At 42.1% G+C, this 19,665-nt stretch overlaps 13 non-coding genes across 13 annotated transcripts; all 13 read left to right on the top strand.

The window, feature by feature from the left end:
• Positions 1-2,186: 2,186 nt before the first annotated feature.
• Positions 2,187-2,258, top strand: trnap-ugg (transfer RNA proline (anticodon UGG)). Its single transcript has one exon. It is a non-coding gene; the product is annotated as a tRNA-Pro (tRNA).
• A 1,338-nt stretch (positions 2,259-3,596) lies between these two features.
• On the top strand, positions 3,597-3,668 carry trnap-ugg (transfer RNA proline (anticodon UGG)). Its single transcript has one exon. It is a non-coding gene; the product is annotated as a tRNA-Pro (tRNA).
• A 1,338-nt stretch (positions 3,669-5,006) lies between these two features.
• On the top strand, positions 5,007-5,078 carry trnap-ugg (transfer RNA proline (anticodon UGG)). The gene has a single exon. It is a non-coding gene; the product is annotated as a tRNA-Pro (tRNA).
• A 1,338-nt stretch (positions 5,079-6,416) lies between these two features.
• trnap-ugg (transfer RNA proline (anticodon UGG)) lies at positions 6,417-6,488 on the top strand. The gene has a single exon. It is a non-coding gene; the product is annotated as a tRNA-Pro (tRNA).
• Positions 6,489-7,826: 1,338 nt separating this feature from the next.
• Positions 7,827-7,898, top strand: trnap-ugg (transfer RNA proline (anticodon UGG)). The gene has a single exon. It is a non-coding gene; the product is annotated as a tRNA-Pro (tRNA).
• A 1,338-nt stretch (positions 7,899-9,236) lies between these two features.
• trnap-ugg (transfer RNA proline (anticodon UGG)) lies at positions 9,237-9,308 on the top strand. The gene has a single exon. It is a non-coding gene; the product is annotated as a tRNA-Pro (tRNA).
• A 1,338-nt stretch (positions 9,309-10,646) lies between these two features.
• On the top strand, positions 10,647-10,718 carry trnap-ugg (transfer RNA proline (anticodon UGG)). Its single transcript has one exon. It is a non-coding gene; the product is annotated as a tRNA-Pro (tRNA).
• A 1,338-nt stretch (positions 10,719-12,056) lies between these two features.
• trnap-ugg (transfer RNA proline (anticodon UGG)) lies at positions 12,057-12,128 on the top strand. Its single transcript has one exon. It is a non-coding gene; the product is annotated as a tRNA-Pro (tRNA).
• A 1,338-nt stretch (positions 12,129-13,466) lies between these two features.
• On the top strand, positions 13,467-13,538 carry trnap-ugg (transfer RNA proline (anticodon UGG)). The gene has a single exon. It is a non-coding gene; the product is annotated as a tRNA-Pro (tRNA).
• A 1,338-nt stretch (positions 13,539-14,876) lies between these two features.
• On the top strand, positions 14,877-14,948 carry trnap-ugg (transfer RNA proline (anticodon UGG)). The gene has a single exon. It is a non-coding gene; the product is annotated as a tRNA-Pro (tRNA).
• Positions 14,949-16,286: 1,338 nt separating this feature from the next.
• On the top strand, positions 16,287-16,358 carry trnap-ugg (transfer RNA proline (anticodon UGG)). The gene has a single exon. It is a non-coding gene; the product is annotated as a tRNA-Pro (tRNA).
• Positions 16,359-17,697: 1,339 nt separating this feature from the next.
• On the top strand, positions 17,698-17,769 carry trnap-ugg (transfer RNA proline (anticodon UGG)). The gene has a single exon. It is a non-coding gene; the product is annotated as a tRNA-Pro (tRNA).
• A 1,339-nt stretch (positions 17,770-19,108) lies between these two features.
• Positions 19,109-19,180, top strand: trnap-ugg (transfer RNA proline (anticodon UGG)). The gene has a single exon. It is a non-coding gene; the product is annotated as a tRNA-Pro (tRNA).
• Positions 19,181-19,665: the final 485 nt, after the last annotated feature.

Genomic DNA, 19,665 nt, shown 5'->3' with positions numbered 1-19,665 from the left:
TTCTAAAACTGTTTGAATGGTGTCTGTGAGTATAACAGAACTCAAATGGCAGGTCAAAACCTGAGAGATTCCTTTACAGGAAGTGGCCTGTCTGACCATTTCTGGAACTTCTTTGCCATCTCTATCATTTACTAAGGATCTCTGCTCTAACGTGACACTTCCCACGTCTTCCATAGGCTCTCATAGCCCGGGAAAAAAGAGAATGTCGTCATTCCAGCCCCAGGCTGAAACACATTATCGCCTTTCTCAAGTGGCCCATCAAGAGACACTAGCTTATGCGCGTGACCCCGACCGCCCCCGCCTTTGGGATTTTTTCCTCTGTTTGCCGAAAAGGAGATTCCCTGTCGGAATTTTACCGCTTTTCTACGAGAAAAATGACGTAAAAATTGATTTTAAACAGCGGTTGACATGCTTCGACGTACGGCAATTGAATACTTTGAATTTTATTGTCAGGAATTGCGCCAAGCGCGCGACACTTCTTTACTATTTCGGATAGTGTCTGGAACGCACGAACAAAACGCCGCTATTCGGATATAACGATGGATTATTTTGGACCAAACCAACATTTGTTATTGAAGTAGACGTCCTGGGTGTGCATTCTGACGAAGACAACAAAAGGTAATGACATTTTTATAATAGTAAATATGATTATGGTGAGTGCTAAACTTGCCGGATGTCTAAATAGCGAGCCCGTGATGCCTGGGCTATATACTTAGAATATTGCAAAATGTGCTTTCACCAAAAAGCTATTTTAAAATCGGACATATCGAGTGCATAGAGGAGGTCTGTATCTATAATTCTTAAAATAATTGTTATGCTTTTTGTGAACGTTTATCGTGAGTAATTTAGTAAAATGTTAGCGAATTCCCCGTAAGTTTGCGGGGGGTATGCTAGTTCTGAACGTCACATGCTAATGTAAAAAGCTGGTTTTTGATATAAATATGAACTTGATTGAACAAAACATGCATGTATTGTATAACATAATGTCCTAGGGTTGTCATCTGATGAAGATCATCAAAGGTGAGTGCTGCATTTAGCTGTCTTCTGGGTTTTGGTGACATTATATGCTGGCTTGAAAAATGGGTGTCTGATTATTTCTGGCTTGGTACTCTGCTGACATAATCTAATGTTTTGCTTTCGTTGTAAAGCCTTTTTGAAATCGGACAGTGTGGTTAGATTAACGAGAGTCTTATCTTTAAATGGCTGTAAAATAGTCATATGTTTGAGAAATTGAAGTAATAGGATTTTGAAGATTTTGAAAATCGCGCCACAGGCTGGCAGTGGATGTTACGTAGGTGGGACGAATTCGTCCCGCCGGTCCCATAGAGGTTAAAAAATCTATCATTTTAATCAGTACCTGTTACCTTCAGATTAGTCCCGTGACACTTGTGGAAAACGTAGGGCAAAACGGAGAACATTGTGACAAGTGGGGTCACATTAGTTTGTAGCCCAAAGATTTTGGATTCTACAAACAGATGTTTGCACATAGAGGGTTTCGACTTCAGACGAGTCCCCTGACACTTGTGGGGGACGTAGAGACAAATTGAGAACACCACCGTGTTCGCGAGGGTCTCCCCTTTCCAGGGAGTGGTCATACCATGTTGTAGGTCAAACGGTTCAGATGCTACAGATGTTTTTGTGAGAATACCGATTATTGGTATGTCTCATGGTTTGACAAACACCGCTCTAGCTCCACCACCATTTATTGCAGATGTGGTAGTTGTAACATAAACAGTTACGGAGGCTTGAGACAGATACGACGCGTTTCAATCTCTCTAGTTGAAAACTGATCGATTTGAATGGGTATTTTTTACGTTCGTTTACTTTGATTCACGTACTGATGCATCAATCGACTCAAAATAAATGAGCTCCATTCTTTTTTAAGTTTTATTTTTTCATTTTCTCTTTTAAAATATTAATTGACCTCATTTTGCTCAATATTCATTTGTCAACACTCATCATCAGTTTGCTGTCGCGGCTTAAGAAGACAGAATGTGAAAGACACAGCAGATGAAATACAAAAGATTTGAACTGAAGCCTGGTCAACAGTTTGGAAGACTGCTATGCTCACAAGTATAGCACAAACACTCACATGAGGTTCAATCTATCCAAGCACCATGGACAAGAACAATTGATATCCTCATTGTAATTGCCGCAGAAAGCAAAACAATTTTATTCTTGTCTAAGGCTCGTTGGTCTAGGGGTATGATTCTCGCTTTGGGTGCGAGAGGTCCCGGGTTCAAATCCCGGATGAGCCCTTTTTCAGATCTTTTAACAAGCTCAGACAGGCAGATCTCTGGCCACTGGTTGCAAACAGCCACCTCTTGGGCGCAGGACGAGGTGGCTGAATGGTTTAGGCGATGGACTGCGTATCTATTGTGATATTCACTAGTTGGCTCAATATCGCACTTCATTTCGAAAACCTGCAAAAACTAAGAGCAAATATGACTTCCGCTAACAAGGACATTGATTCCAATGTAATACACTTGAAATGACACCCAGCCCCTAAACCTAGTGAATATCTCATGCTCTGCATTGGCTGGGAATCGAACCCTGGTCAACTGCTTGGAAGGCAGCTATGCTCACCACTATACCACCAATGCTATGTGAAGCTCGTAAGCAACATGGAGACATCGATTCATATCCTGACAGTCATTTTTGTGGAAAGTGAAAATTCTTTGACCAAACGGATCGTTGGTATAGTTGTACTATTATGGCTTAGGGTGCGAGAGGTCCCTGGTTAAAAAATCTATCATTTTAATCAGTACCTGTTACCTTCAGATTAGTCCCGTGACACTTGTGGAAAACGTAGGGCAAAACGGAGAACATTGTGACAAGTGGGGTCACATTAGTTTGTAGCCCAAAGATTTTGGATTCTACAAACAGATGTTTGCACATAGAGGGTTCCGACTTCAGACGAGTCCCCTGACACTTGTGGGGGACGTAGAGACAAATTGAGAACACCACCGTGTTCGTGAAGGTCTCCCCTTTCCAGGGAGTGGTCATACGATGTTGTAGGTCAAACGGTTCAGATGCTACAGACGTTTTTGTGAGAATACCGATTATTGGTATGTCTCATGGTTTGACAAACACCGCTCTAGCTCCACCACCATTTATTGCAGATGTGGAGTTGTAACATAAACAGTTACGGAGGCTTGAGACAGATACGACGCGTTTCAATCTCTGTAGTTGAAAACTGATCGATTTGAATGGGTATTTTTTACGTTCGTTTACTTTGATTCACGTACTGATGCATCAATCGACTCAAAATAAATGAGCTCCATTCTTTTTTAAGTTTTATTTTTTCATTTTCTCTTTTAAAATATTAATTGACCTCATTTTGCTCAATATTCATTTGTCAACACTCATCATCAGTTTGCTGTCGCGGCTTAAGAAGACAGAATGTGAAAGACACAGCAGATGAAATACACAAGATTTGAACTGAAGCCTGGTCAACAGTTTGGAAGACTGCTATGCTCACAAGTATAGCACAAACACTCACATGAGGTTCAATCTATCCAAGCACCATGGACAAGAACAATTGATATCCTCATTGTAATTGCCGCAGAAAGCAAAACAATTTTATTCTTGTCTAAGGCTCGTTGGTCTAGGGGTATGATTCTCGCTTTGGGTGCGAGAGGTCCCGGGTTCAAATCCTGGATGAGCCCTTTTTCAGATCTTTTAACAAGCTCCTACAGGCAGATCTCTGGCCACTGGTTGCAAACAGCCACCTCTTGGGCGCAGGACGAGGTGGCTGAATGGTTTAGGCAATGGACTGCGTATCTATTGTGATATTCACTAGTTGGCTCAATATCGCACTTCATTTAGAAAACCTGCAAAAACTAAGAGCAAATCTGACTTCCGCTAACAAGGACATTGATTCCAATGTAATACACTTGAAATGACACCCAGCCCCTATACCTAGTGAATATCTCATGCTCTGCATTGGCCAGGAATTGAAGCCGGGTCAACTGCTTGGAAGGTAGCTATGCTCACCACTATACCACCAATGCTATGTATAGCTTGTAAGCAACATGGAGACATCGATTCATATTCTGGCCGTCATTTTTGTGGAAAGTGAAAATACTTTGACCAAACGGATCGTTTGTATAGTTGTACTATTATGGCTTAGGGTGCGAGAGGTCCCTGGTTAAAAAATCTATCATTTTAATCAGTACCTGTTACCTTCAGATTAGTCCCGTGACACTTGTGGAAAACGTAGGGCAAAACGGAGAACATTGTGACAAGTGGGGTCACATTAGTTTGTAGCCCAAAGATTTTGGATTCTACAAACAGAAGTTGGCACATAGAGGATTCCGACTCCAGACGAGTCCCCTGACACTTGTGGGGGACGTAGAGACAAATTGAGAACACCACCGTGTTCGTGAGGGTCTCCCCTTTCCAGGGAGTGGTCATACGATGTTGTAGGTCAAACGGTTCAGATGCTACAGACGTTTTTGTGAGAATACCGATTATTGGTATGTCTCATGGTTTGACAAACACCGCTCTAGCTCCACCACCATTTATTGCAGATGTGGAGTTGTAACATAAACAGTTACGGAGGCTTGAGACAGATACGACGCGTTTCAATCTCTGTAGTTGAAAACTGATCGATTTGAATGGGTATTTTTTACGTTCGTTTACTTTGATTCACGTACTGATGCATCAATCGACTCAAAATAAATGAGCTCCATTCTTTTTTAAGTTTTATTTTTTCATTTTCTCTTTTAAAATATTAATTGACCTCATTTTGCTCAATATTCATTTGTCAACACTCATCATCAGTTTGCTGTCGCGGCTTAAGAAGACAGAATGTGAAAGACACAGCAGATGAAATACACAAGATTTGAACTGAAGCCTGGTCAACAGTTTGGAAGACTGCTATGCTCACAAGTATAGCACAAACACTCACATGAGGTTCAATCTATCCAAGCACCATGGACAAGAACAATTGATATCCTCATTGTAATTGCCGCAGAAAGCAAAACAATTTTATTCTTGTCTAAGGCTCGTTGGTCTAGGGGTATGATTCTCGCTTTGGGTGCGAGAGGTCCCGGGTTCAAATCCTGGATGAGCCCTTTTTCAGATCTTTTAACAAGCTCCTACAGGCAGATCTCTGGCCACTGGTTGCAAACAGCCACCTCTTGGGCGCAGGACGAGGTGGCTGAATGGTTTAGGCAATGGACTGCGTATCTATTGTGATATTCACTAGTTGGCTCAATATCGCACTTCATTTAGAAAACCTGCAAAAACTAAGAGCAAATCTGACTTCCGCTAACAAGGACATTGATTCCAATGTAATACACTTGAAATGACACCCAGCCCCTATACCTAGTGAATATCTCATGCTCTGCATTGGCCAGGAATTGAAGCCGGGTCAACTGCTTGGAAGGTAGCTATGCTCACCACTATACCACCAATGCTATGTATAGCTTGTAAGCAACATGGAGACATCGATTCATATTCTGGCCGTCATTTTTGTGGAAAGTGAAAATACTTTGACCAAACGGATCGTTTGTATAGTTGTACTATTATGGCTTAGGGTGCGAGAGGTCCCTGGTTAAAAAATCTATCATTTTAATCAGTACCTGTTACCTTCAGATTAGTCCCGTGACACTTGTGGAAAACGTAGGGCAAAACGGAGAACATTGTGACAAGTGGGGTCACATTAGTTTGTAGCCCAAAGATTTTGGATTCTACAAACAGAAGTTGGCACATAGAGGATTCCGACTCCAGACGAGTCCCCTGACACTTGTGGGGGACGTAGAGACAAATTGAGAACACCACCGTGTTTGTGAGGGTCTCCCCTTTCCAGGGAGTGGTCATACGATGGTGTAGGTCAAACGGTTCAGATGCTACAGATGTTTTTGTGAGAAGACCGATTATTGGTATGTCTCATGGTTTGACAAACACCGCTCTAGCTCCACCACCATTTATTGCAGATGTGGAGGTGTAACATAAACAGTTATGGAGGCTTGAGACAGATACGACGCGTTTCAATCTCTCTAGTTGAAAACTGATCGATTTGAATGGGTATTTTTTACGTTCGTTTACTTTGATTCACGTACTGATGCATCAATCGACTCAAAATAAATGAGCTCCATTCTTTTTGAAGTTTTATTTTTTCATTTTCTCTTTTAAAATATTAATTGACCTCATTTTGCTCAATATTCATTTGTCAACACTCATCATCAGTTTGCTGTCGCGGCTTAAGAAGACAGAATGTGAAAGACACAGCAGATGAAATACAAAAGATTTGAACTGAAGCCTGGTCAACAGTTTGGAAGACTGCTATGCTCACAAGTATAGCACAAACACTCACATGAGGTTCAATCTTTCCAAGCACCATGGACAAGAACAATTGATATCCTCATTGTAATTGCCGCAGAAAGCAAAACAATTTTATTCTTGTCTAAGGCTCGTTGGTCTAGGGGTATGATTCTCGCTTTGGGTGCGAGAGGTCCCGGGTTCAAATCCCGGATGAGCCCTTTTGCAGATCTTTTAACAAGCTCAGACAGGCAGATCTCTGGCCACTGGTTGCAAACAGCCACCTCTTGGGCGCAGGACGAGGTGGCTGAATGGTTTAGGCGATGGACTGCGTATCTATTGTGATATTCACTAGTTGGCTCAATATCGCACTTCATTTAGAAAACCTACAAAACCGAAGACCAAATCTGACTTCCACGAACAAGGACATTGATTCCAATGTAATACACTTGAAATGACACCCAGCCCCTAAAACTAGTGAATATCTCATGCTCTGCATTGGCCAGGAATTGAAGCCGGGTCAACTGCTTGGAAGGTAGCTATGCTCACCACTATACCACCAATGCTATGTATAGCTCGTAAGCAACATGGAGACATCGATTCATATTCTGGCCGTCATTTTTGTGGAAAGTGAAAATACTTTGACCAAACGGATCGTTGGTATAGTTGTACTATTATGGCTTAGGGTGCGAGAGGTCCCTGGTTAAAAAATCTATCATTTTAATCAGTACCTGTTACCTTCAGATTAGTCCCGTGACACTTGTGGAAAACGTAGGGCAAAACGGAGAACATTGTGACAAGTGGGGTCACATTAGTTTGTAGCCCAAAGATTTTGGATTCTACAAACAGAAGTTGGCACATAGAGGATTCCGACTCCAGACGAGTCCCCTGACACTTGTGGGGGACGTAGAGACAAATTGAGAACACCACCGTGTTCGTGAGGGTCTCCCCTTTCCAGGGAGTGGTCATACGATGTTGTAGGTCAAACGGTTCAGATGCTACAGATGTTTTTGTGAGAATACCGATTATTGGTATGTCTCATGGTTTGACAAACACCGCTCTAGCTCCACCACCATTTATTGCAGATGTGGAGTTGTAACATAAACAGTTACGGAGGCTTGAGACAGATACGACGCGTTTCAATCTCTCTAGTTGAAAACTGATCGATTTGAATGGGTATTTTTTACGTTCGTTTACTTTGATTCACGTACTGATGCATCAATCGACTCAAAATAAATGAGCTCCATTCTTTTTGAAGTTTTATTTTTTCATTTTCTCTTTTAAAATATTAATTGACCTCATTTTGCTCAATATTCATTTGTCAACACTCATCATCAGTTTGCTGTCGCGGCTTAAGAAGACAGAATGTGAAAGACACAGCAGATGAAATACAAAAGATTTGAACTGAAGCCTGGTCAACAGTTTGGAAGACTGCTATGCTCACAAGTATAGCACAAACACTCACATGAGGTTCAATCTATCCAAGCACCATGGACAAGAACAATTGATATCCTCATTGTAATTGCCGCAGAAAGCAAAACAATTTTATTCTTGTCTAAGGCTCGTTGGTCTAGGGGTATGATTCTCGCTTTGGGTGCGAGAGGTCCCGGGTTCAAATCCCGGATGAGCCCTTTTTCAGATCTTTTAACAAGCTCAGACAGGCAGATCTCTGGCCACTGGTTGCAAACAGCCACCTCTTGGGCGCAGGACAAGGTGGCTGAATGGTTTAGGCGATGGACTGCGTATCTATTGTGATATTCACTAGTTGGCTCAATATCGCACTTATTTTAGAAAACCTGCAAAAACTAAGAGCAAATCTGACTTCCACTAACAAGGACACTGATTGCAATGTAATACACTTGAAATGACACCCAGCCCCTAAACCTAGTGAATATCTCATGCTCTGCATTGGCTGGGAATCGAACCCTGGTCAACTGCTTGGAAGGCAGCTATGCTCACCACTATACCACCAATGCTATGTGAAGCTCTTAAGCAACATGGAGATATCGATTCATATCCTGACAGTCATTTTTGTGGAAAGTGAAAATTCTTTGACCAAACGGATCGTTTGTATAGTTGTACTATTATGGCTTAGGGTGCGAGAGGTCCCTGGTTAAAAAATCTATCATTTTAATCAGTACCTGTTACCTTCAGATTAGTCCCGTGACACTTGTGGAAAACGTAGGGCAAAACGGAGAACATTGTGACAAGTGGGGTCACATTAGTTTGTAGCCCAAAGATTTTGGATTCTACAAACAGAAGTTGGCACATAGAGGATTCCGACTCCAGACGAGTCCCCTGACACTTGTGGGGGACGTAGAGACAAATTGAGAACACCACCGTGTTCGTGAGGGTCTCCCCTTTCCAGGGAGTGGTCATACGATGTTGTAGGTCAAACGGTTCAGATGCTACAGACGTTTTTGTGAGAATACCGATTATTGGTATGTCTCATGGTTTGACAAACACCGCTCTAGCTCCACCACCATTTATTGCAGATGTGGAGTTGTAACATAAACAGTTACGGAGGCTTGAGACAGATACGACGCGTTTCAATCTCTGTAGTTGAAAACTGATCGATTTGAATGGGTATTTTTTACGTTCGTTTACTTTGATTCACGTACTGATGCATCAATCGACTCAAAATAAATGAGCTCCATTCTTTTTTAAGTTTTATTTTTTCATTTTCTCTTTTAAAATATTAATTGACCTCATTTTGCTCAATATTCATTTGTCAACACTCATCATCAGTTTGCTGTCGCGGCTTAAGAAGACAGAATGTGAAAGACACAGCAGATGAAATACACAAGATTTGAACTGAAGCCTGGTCAACAGTTTGGAAGACTGCTATGCTCACAAGTATAGCACAAACACTCACATGAGGTTCAATCTATCCAAGCACCATGGACAAGAACAATTGATATCCTCATTGTAATTGCCGCAGAAAGCAAAACAATTTTATTCTTGTCTAAGGCTCGTTGGTCTAGGGGTATGATTCTCGCTTTGGGTGCGAGAGGTCCCGGGTTCAAATCCTGGATGAGCCCTTTTTCAGATCTTTTAACAAGCTCCTACAGGCAGATCTCTGGCCACTGGTTGCAAACAGCCACCTCTTGGGCGCAGGACGAGGTGGCTGAATGGTTTAGGCAATGGACTGCGTATCTATTGTGATATTCACTAGTTGGCTCAATATCGCACTTCATTTAGAAAACCTGCAAAAACTAAGAGCAAATCTGACTTCCGCTAACAAGGACATTGATTCCAATGTAATACACTTGAAATGACACCCAGCCCCTATACCTAGTGAATATCTCATGCTCTGCATTGGCCAGGAATTGAAGCCGGGTCAACTGCTTGGAAGGTAGCTATGCTCACCACTATACCACCAATGCTATGTATAGCTTGTAAGCAACATGGAGACATCGATTCATATTCTGGCCGTCATTTTTGTGGAAAGTGAAAATACTTTGACCAAACGGATCGTTTGTATAGTTGTACTATTATGGCTTAGGGTGCGAGAGGTCCCTGGTTAAAAAATCTATCATTTTAATCAGTACCTGTTACCTTCAGATTAGTCCCGTGACACTTGTGGAAAACGTAGGGCAAAACGGAGAACATTGTGACAAGTGGGGTCACATTAGTTTGTAGCCCAAAGATTTTGGATTCTACAAACAGAAGTTGGCACATAGAGGATTCCGACTCCAGACGAGTCCCCTGACACTTGTGGGGGACGTAGAGACAAATTGAGAACACCACCGTGTTTGTGAGGGTCTCCCCTTTCCAGGGAGTGGTCATACGATGGTGTAGGTCAAACGGTTCAGATGCTACAGATGTTTTTGTGAGAAGACCGATTATTGGTATGTCTCATGGTTTGACAAACACCGCTCTAGCTCCACCACCATTTATTGCAGATGTGGAGGTGTAACATAAACAGTTATGGAGGCTTGAGACAGATACGACGCGTTTCAATCTCTCTAGTTGAAAACTGATCGATTTGAATGGGTATTTTTTACGTTCGTTTACTTTGATTCACGTACTGATGCATCAATCGACTCAAAATAAATGAGCTCCATTCTTTTTGAAGTTTTATTTTTTCATTTTCTCTTTTAAAATATTAATTGACCTCATTTTGCTCAATATTCATTTGTCAACACTCATCATCAGTTTGCTGTCGCGGCTTAAGAAGACAGAATGTGAAAGACACAGCAGATGAAATACAAAAGATTTGAACTGAAGCCTGGTCAACAGTTTGGAAGACTGCTATGCTCACAAGTATAGCACAAACACTCACATGAGGTTCAATCTTTCCAAGCACCATGGACAAGAACAATTGATATCCTCATTGTAATTGCCGCAGAAAGCAAAACAATTTTATTCTTGTCTAAGGCTCGTTGGTCTAGGGGTATGATTCTCGCTTTGGGTGCGAGAGGTCCCGGGTTCAAATCCCGGATGAGCCCTTTTGCAGATCTTTTAACAAGCTCAGACAGGCAGATCTCTGGCCACTGGTTGCAAACAGCCACCTCTTGGGCGCAGGACGAGGTGGCTGAATGGTTTAGGCGATGGACTGCGTATCTATTGTGATATTCACTAGTTGGCTCAATATCGCACTTCATTTAGAAAACCTACAAAACCGAAGACCAAATCTGACTTCCACGAACAAGGACATTGATTCCAATGTAATACACTTGAAATGACACCCAGCCCCTAAAACTAGTGAATATCTCATGCTCTGCATTGGCCAGGAATTGAAGCCGGGTCAACTGCTTGGAAGGTAGCTATGCTCACCACTATACCACCAATGCTATGTATAGCTCGTAAGCAACATGGAGACATCGATTCATATTCTGGCCGTCATTTTTGTGGAAAGTGAAAATACTTTGACCAAACGGATCGTTGGTATAGTTGTACTATTATGGCTTAGGGTGCGAGAGGTCCCTGGTTAAAAAATCTATCATTTTAATCAGTACCTGTTACCTTCAGATTAGTCCCGTGACACTTGTGGAAAACGTAGGGCAAAACGGAGAACATTGTGACAAGTGGGGTCACATTAGTTTGTAGCCCAAAGATTTTGGATTCTACAAACAGAAGTTGGCACATAGAGGATTCCGACTCCAGACGAGTCCCCTGACACTTGTGGGGGACGTAGAGACAAATTGAGAACACCACCGTGTTCGTGAGGGTCTCCCCTTTCCAGGGAGTGGTCATACGATGTTGTAGGTCAAACGGTTCAGATGCTACAGATGTTTTTGTGAGAATACCGATTATTGGTATGTCTCATGGTTTGACAAACACCGCTCTAGCTCCACCACCATTTATTGCAGATGTGGAGTTGTAACATAAACAGTTACGGAGGCTTGAGACAGATACGACGCGTTTCAATCTCTCTAGTTGAAAACTGATCGATTTGAATGGGTATTTTTTACGTTCGTTTACTTTGATTCACGTACTGATGCATCAATCGACTCAAAATAAATGAGCTCCATTCTTTTTGAAGTTTTATTTTTTCATTTTCTCTTTTAAAATATTAATTGACCTCATTTTGCTCAATATTCATTTGTCAACACTCATCATCAGTTTGCTGTCGCGGCTTAAGAAGACAGAATGTGAAAGACACAGCAGATGAAATACAAAAGATTTGAACTGAAGCCTGGTCAACAGTTTGGAAGACTGCTATGCTCACAAGTATAGCACAAACACTCACATGAGGTTCAATCTATCCAAGCACCATGGACAAGAACAATTGATATCCTCATTGTAATTGCCGCAGAAAGCAAAACAATTTTATTCTTGTCTAAGGCTCGTTGGTCTAGGGGTATGATTCTCGCTTTGGGTGCGAGAGGTCCCGGGTTCAAATCCCGGATGAGCCCTTTTTCAGATCTTTTAACAAGCTCAGACAGGCAGATCTCTGGCCACTGGTTGCAAACAGCCACCTCTTGGGCGCAGGACAAGGTGGCTGAATGGTTTAGGCGATGGACTGCGTATCTATTGTGATATTCACTAGTTGGCTCAATATCGCACTTATTTTAGAAAACCTGCAAAAACTAAGAGCAAATCTGACTTCCACTAACAAGGACACTGATTGCAATGTAATACACTTGAAATGACACCCAGCCCCTAAACCTAGTGAATATCTCATGCTCTGCATTGGCTGGGAATCGAACCCTGGTCAACTGCTTGGAAGGCAGCTATGCTCACCACTATACCACCAATGCTATGTGAAGCTCTTAAGCAACATGGAGATATCGATTCATATCCTGACAGTCATTTTTGTGGAAAGTGAAAATTCTTTGACCAAACGGATCGTTTGTATAGTTGTACTATTATGGCTTAGGGTGCGAGAGGTCCCTGGTTAAAAAATCTATCATTTTAATCAGTACCTGTTACCTTCAGATTAGTCCCGTGACACTTGTGGAAAACGTAGGGCAAAACGGAGAACATTGTGACAAGTGGGGTCACATTAGTTTGTAGCCCAAAGATTTTGGATTCTACAAACAGATGTTTGCACATAGAGGATTCCGACTCCAGACGAGTCCCCTGACACTTGTGGGGGACGTAGAGACAAATTGAGAACACCACCGTGTTTGTGAGGGTCTCCCCTTTCCAGGGAGTGGTCATACGATGTTGTAGGTCAAACGGTTCAGATGCTACAGATGTTTTTGTGAGAATACCGATTATTGGTATGTCTCATGGTTTGACAAACACCGCTCTAGCTCCACCACCATTTATTGCAGATGTGGAGTTGTAACATAAACAGTTACGGAGGCTTGAGACAGATACGACGCGTTTCAATCTCTCTAGTTGAAAACTGATCGATTTGAATGGGTATTTTTTACGTTCGTTTACTTTGATTCACGTACTGATGCATCAATCGACTCAAAATAAATGAGCTCCATTCTTTTTTAAGTTTTATTTTTTCATTTTCTCTTTTAAAATATTAATTGACCTCATTTTGCTCAATATTCATTTGTCAACACTCATCATCAGTTTGCTGTCGCGGCTTAAGAAGACAGAATGTGAAAGACACAGCAGATGAAATACAAAAGATTTGAACTGAAGCCTGGTCAACAGTGTGGAAGACTGCTATGCTCACAAGTATAGCACAAACACTCACATGAGGTTCAATCTATCCAAGCACCATGGACAAGAACAATTGATATCCTCATTGTAATTGCCGCAGAAAGCAAAACAATTTTATTCTTGTCTAAGGCTCGTTGGTCTAGGGGTATGATTCTCGCTTTGGGTGCGAGAGGTCCCGGGTTCAAATCCCGGATGAGCCCTTTTTCAGATCTTTTAACAAGCTCAGACAGGCAGATCTCTGGCCACTGGTTGCAAACAGCCACCTCTTGGGCGCAGGACGAGGTGGCTGAATGGTTTAGGCGATGGACTGCGTATCTATTGTGATATTCACTAGTTGGCTCAATATCGCACTTCATTTAGAAAACCTGCAAAAACTAAGAGCAAATCTGACTTCCACTAACAAGGACACTGATTGCAATGTAATACACTTGAAATGACACCCAGCCCCTAAACCTTGTGAATATCTCATGCTCTGCATTGGCTGGGAATCGAACCCTGGTCAACTGCTTGGAAGGCAGCTATGCTCACCACTATTCCACCAATGCTATGTGATGCTCTTAAGCAACATGGAGACATCGATTCATATCCTGACAGTCATTTTTGTGGAAAGTGAAAATTCTTTGACCAAACGGATCGTTGGTATAGTTGTACTATTATGGCTTAGGGTGCGAGAGGTCCCTGGTTAAAAAATCTATCATTTTAATCAGTACCTGTTACCTTCAGATTAGTCCCGTGACACTTGTGGAAAACGTAGGGCAAAACGGAGAACATTGTGACAAGTGGGGTCACATTAGTTTGTAGCCCAAAGATTTTGGATTCTACAAACAGATGTTTGCACATAGAGGGTTTCGACTTCAGACGAGTCCCCTGACACTTGTGGGGGGCGTAGAGACAAATTGAGAACACCACCGTGTTCGCGAGGGACTCCCCTTTCCAGGGAGTGGTCATACGATGTTGTAGGTCAAACGGTTCAGATGCTACAGATGTTTTTGTGAGAATACCGATTATTGGTATGTCTCATGGTTTGACAAACACCGCTCTAGCTCCACCACCATTTATTGCAGATGTGGAGTTGTAACATAAACAGTTACGGAGGCTTGAGACAGATATGACGCGTTTCAATCTCTCTAGTTGAAAACTGATCGATTTGAATGGGTATTTTTTACGTTCGTTTACTTTGATTCACGTACTGATGCATCAATCGACTCAAAATAAATGAGCTCCATTCTTTTTTAAGTTTTATTTTTTCATTTTCTCTTTTAAAATATTAATTGACCTCATTTTGCTCAATATTCATTTGTCAACACTCATCATCAGTTTGCTGTCGCGGCTTAAGAAGACAGAATGTGAAAGACACAGCAGATGAAATACAAAAGATTTGAACTGAAGCCTGGTCAACAGTTTGGAAGACTGCTATGCTCACAAGTATAGCACAAACACTCACATGAGGTTCAATCTATCCAAGCACCATGGACAAGAACAATTGATATCCACATTGTAATTGCCGCAGAAAGCAAAACAATTTTATTCTTGTCTAAGGCTCGTTGGTCTAGGGGTATGATTCTCGCTTTGGGTGCGAGAGGTCCCGGGTTCAAATCCCGGATGAGCCCTTTTTCAGATCTTTTAACAAGCTCAGACAGGCAGATCTCTGGCCACTGGTTGCAAACAGCCACCTCTTGGGCGCAGGACGAGGTGGCTGAATGGTTTAGGCGATGGACTGCGTATCTATTGTGATATTCACTAGTTGGCTCAATATCGCACTTCATTTAGAAAACCTGCAAAAACTAAGAGCAAATCTGACTTCCACTAACAAGGACACTGATTGCAATGTAATACACTTGAAATGACACCCAGCCCCTAAACCTAGTGAATATCTCATGCTCTGCATTGGCTGGGAATCGAACCCTGGTCAACTGCTTGGAAGGCAGCTATGCTCACCACTATTCCACCAATGCTATGTGATGCTCTTAAGCAACATGGAGACATCGATTCATATCCTGACAGTCATTTTTGTGGAAAGTGAAAATTCTTTGACCAAACGGATCGTTGGTATAGTTGTACTATTATGGCTTAGGGTGCGAGAGGTCACTGGTTAAAAAATCTATCATTTTAATCAGTACCTGTTACCTTCAGATTAGTCCCGTGACACTTGTGGAAAACGTAGGGCAAAACGGAGAACATTGTGACAAGTGGGGTCACATTAGTTTGTAGCCCAAAGATTTTGGATTCTACAAACAGATGTTTGCACATAGAGGGTTTCGACTTCAGACGAGTCCCCTGACACTTGTGGTGGGCGTAGAGACAAATTGAGAACACCACCGTGTTCGCGAGGGTCTCCCCTTTCCAGGGAGTGGTCATACGATGTTGTAGGTCAAACGGTTCAGATGCTACAGATGTTTTTGTGAGAATACCGATTATTGGTATGTCTCATGGTTTGACAAACACCGCTCTAGCTCCACCACCATTTATTGCAGATGTGGAGTTGTAACATAAACAGTTACGGAGGCTTGAGACAGATACGAAGCGTTTCCATCTCTCTAGTTGAAAACTGATCGATTTGAATGGGTATTTTTTACGTTCGTTTACTTTGATTCACGTACTGATGCATCAATCGACTCAAAATAAATGAGCTCCATTCTTTTTTAAGTTTTATTTTTTCATTTTCTCTTTTAAAATATTAATTGACCTCATTTTGCTCAATATTCATTTGTCAACACTCATCATCAGTTTGCTGTCGCGGCTTAAGAAGACAGAATGTGAAAGACACAGCAGATGAAATACAAAAGATTTGAACTGAAGCCTGGTCAACAGTGTGGAAGACTGCTATGCTCACAAGTATAGCACAAACACTCACATGAGGTTCAATCTATCCAAGCACCATGGACAAGAACAATTGATATCCTCATTGTAATTGCCGCAGAAAGCAAAACAATTTTATTCTTGTCTAAGGCTCGTTGGTCTAGGGGTATGATTCTCGCTTTGGGTGCGAGAGGTCCCGGGTTCAAATCCCGGATGAGCCCTTTTTCAGATCTTTTAACAAGCTCAGACAGGCAGATCTCTGGCCACTGGTTGCAAACAGCCACCTCTTGGGCGCAGGACGAGGTGGCTGAATGGTTTAGGCGATGGACTGCGTATCTATTGTGATATTCACTAGTTGGCTCAATATCGCACTTCATTTAGAAAACCTGCAAAAACTAAGAGCAAATCTGACTTCCACTAACAAGGACACTGATTGCAATGTAATACACTTGAAATGACACCCAGCCCCTAAACCTAGTGAATATCTCATGCTCTGCATTGGCTGGGAATCGAACCCTGGTCAACTGCTTGGAAGGCAGCTATGCTCACCACTATACCACCAATGCTATGTGATGCTCTTAAGCAACATGGAGACATCGATTCATATCCTGACAGTCATTTTTGTGGAAAGTGAAAATTCTTTGACCAAACGGATCGTTGGTATAGTTGTACTATTATGGCTTAGGGTGCGAGAGGTCCCTGGTTAAAAAATCTATCATTTTAATCAGTACCTGTTACCTTCAGATTAGTCCCGTGACACTTGTGGAAAACGTAGGGCAAAACGGAGAACATTGTGACAAGTGGGGTCACATTAGTTTGTAGCCCAAAGATTTTGGATTCTACAAACAGATGTTTGCACATAGAGGGTTTCGACTTCAGACGAGTCCCCTGACACTTGTGGGGGACGTAGAGACAAATTGAGAACACCACCGTGTTCGCGAGGGTCTCCCCTTTCCAGGGAGTGGTCATACCATGTTGTAGGTCAAACGGTTCAGATGCTACAGATGTTTTTGTGAGAATACCGATTATTGGTATGTCTCATGGTTTGACAAACACCGCTCTAGCTCCACCACCATTTATTGCAGATGTGGTAGTTGTAACATAAACAGTTACGGAGGCTTGAGACAGATACGACGCGTTTCAATCTCTCTAGTTGAAAACTGATCGATTTGAATGGGTATTTTTTACGTTCGTTTACTTTGATTCACGTACTGATGCATCAATCGACTCAAAATAAATGAGCTCCATTCTTTTTTAAGTTTTATTTTTTCATTTTCTCTTTTAAAATATTAATTGACCTCATTTTGCTCAATATTCATTTGTCAACACTCATCATCAGTTTGCTGTCGCGGCTTAAGAAGACAGAATGTGAAAGACACAGCAGATGAAATACAAAAGATTTGAACTGAAGCCTGGTCAACAGTGTGGAAGACTGCTATGCTCACAAGTATAGCACAAACACTCACATGAGGTTCAATCTATCCAAGCACCATGGACAAGAACAATTGATATCCTCATTGTAATTGCCGCAGAAAGCAAAACAATTTTATTCTTGTCTAAGGCTCGTTGGTCTAGGGGTATGATTCTCGCTTTGGGTGCGAGAGGTCCCGGGTTCAAATCCCGGATGAGCCCTTTTTCAGATCTTTTAACAAGCTCAGACAGGCAGATCTCTGGCCACTGGTTGCAAACAGCCACCTCTTGGGCGCAGGACGAGGTGGCTGAATGGTTTAGGCGATGGACTGCGTATCTATTGTGATATTCACTAGTTGGCTCAATATCGCACTTCATTTAGAAAACCTGCAAAAACTAAGAGCAAATCTGACTTCCACTAACAAGGACACTGATTGCAATGTAATACACTTGAAATGACACCCAGCCCCTAAACCTAGTGAATATCTCATGCTCTGCATTGGCTGGGAATCGAACCCTGGTCAACTGCTTGGAAGGCAGCTATGCTCACCACTATACCACCAATGCTATGTGATGCTCTTAAGCAACATGGAGACATCGATTCATATCCTGACAGTCATTTTTGTGGAAAGTGAAAATTCTTTGACCAAACGGATCGTTGGTATAGTTGTACTATTATGGCTTAGGGTGCGAGAGGTCCCTGGTTAAAAAATCTATCATTTTAATCAGTACCTGTTACCTTCAGATTAGTCCCGTGACACTTGTGGAAAACGTAGGGCAAAACGGAGAACATTGTGACAAGTGGGGTCACATTAGTTTGTAGCCCAAAGATTTTGGATTCTACAAACAGATGTTTGCACATAGAGGGTTTCGACTTCAGACGAGTCCCCTGACACTTGTGGGGGACGTAGAGACAAATTGAGAACACCACCGTGTTCGCGAGGGTCTCCCCTTTCCAGGGAGTGGTCATACCATGTTGTAGGTCAAACGGTTCAGATGCTACAGATGTTTTTGTGAGAATACCGATTATTGGTATGTCTCATGGTTTGACAAACACCGCTCTAGCTCCACCACCATTTATTGCAGATGTGGTAGTTGTAACATAAACAGTTACGGAGGCTTGAGACAGATACGACGCGTTTCAATCTCTCTAGTTGAAAACTGATCGATTTGAATGGGTATTTTTTACGTTCGTTTACTTTGATTCACGTACTGATGCATCAATCGACTCAAAATAAATGAGCTCCATTCTTTTTTAAGTTTTATTTTTTCATTTTCTCTTTTAAAATATTAATTGACCTCATTTTGCTCAATATTCATTTGTCAACACTCATCATCAGTTTGCTGTCGCGGCTTAAGAAGACAGAATGTGAAAGACACAGCAGATGAAATACAAAAGATTTGAACTGAAGCCTGGTCAACAGTTTGGAAGACTGCTATGCTCACAAGTATAGCACAAACACTCACATGAGGTTCAATCTATCCAAGCACCATGGACAAGAACAATTGATATCCTCATTGTAATTGCCGCAGAAAGCAAAACAATTTTATTCTTGTCTAAGGCTCGTTGGTCTAGGGGTATGATTCTCGCTTTGGGTGCGAGAGGTCCCGGGTTCAAATCCCGGATGAGCCCTTTTTCAGATCTTTTAACAAGCTCAGACAGGCAGATCTCTGGCCACTGGTTGCAAACAGCCACCTCTTGGGCGCAGGACGAGGTGGCTGAATGGTTTAGGCGATGGACTGCGTATCTATTGTGATATTCACTAGTTGGCTCAATATCGCACTTCATTTAGAAAACCTGCAAAAACTAAGAGCAAATCTGACTTCCACTAACAAGGACACTGATTGCAATGTAATACACTTGAAATGACACCCAGCCCCTAAACCTAGTGAATATCTCATGCTCTGCATTGGCTGGGAATCGAACCCTGGTCAACTGCTTGGAAGGCAGCTATGCTCACCACTATACCACCAATGCTATGTGATGCTCTTAAGCAACATGGAGACATCGATTCATATCCTGACAGTCATTTTTGTGGAAAGTGAAAATTCTTTGACCAAACGGATCGTTGGTATAGTTGTACTATTATGGCTTAGGGTGCGAGAGGTCCCTGGTTA

The sequence above is a fragment of the Salmo salar genome, unplaced genomic scaffold (assembly GCF_965601325.2).
Source record: "Salmo salar unplaced genomic scaffold, fSalSal1 ptg000588l, whole genome shotgun sequence".
In the NCBI taxonomy this organism is placed as follows: Eukaryota; Metazoa; Chordata; class Actinopteri; order Salmoniformes; family Salmonidae; genus Salmo; species Salmo salar.
This window is presented reverse-complemented; position numbering and strand designations above follow the sequence as displayed.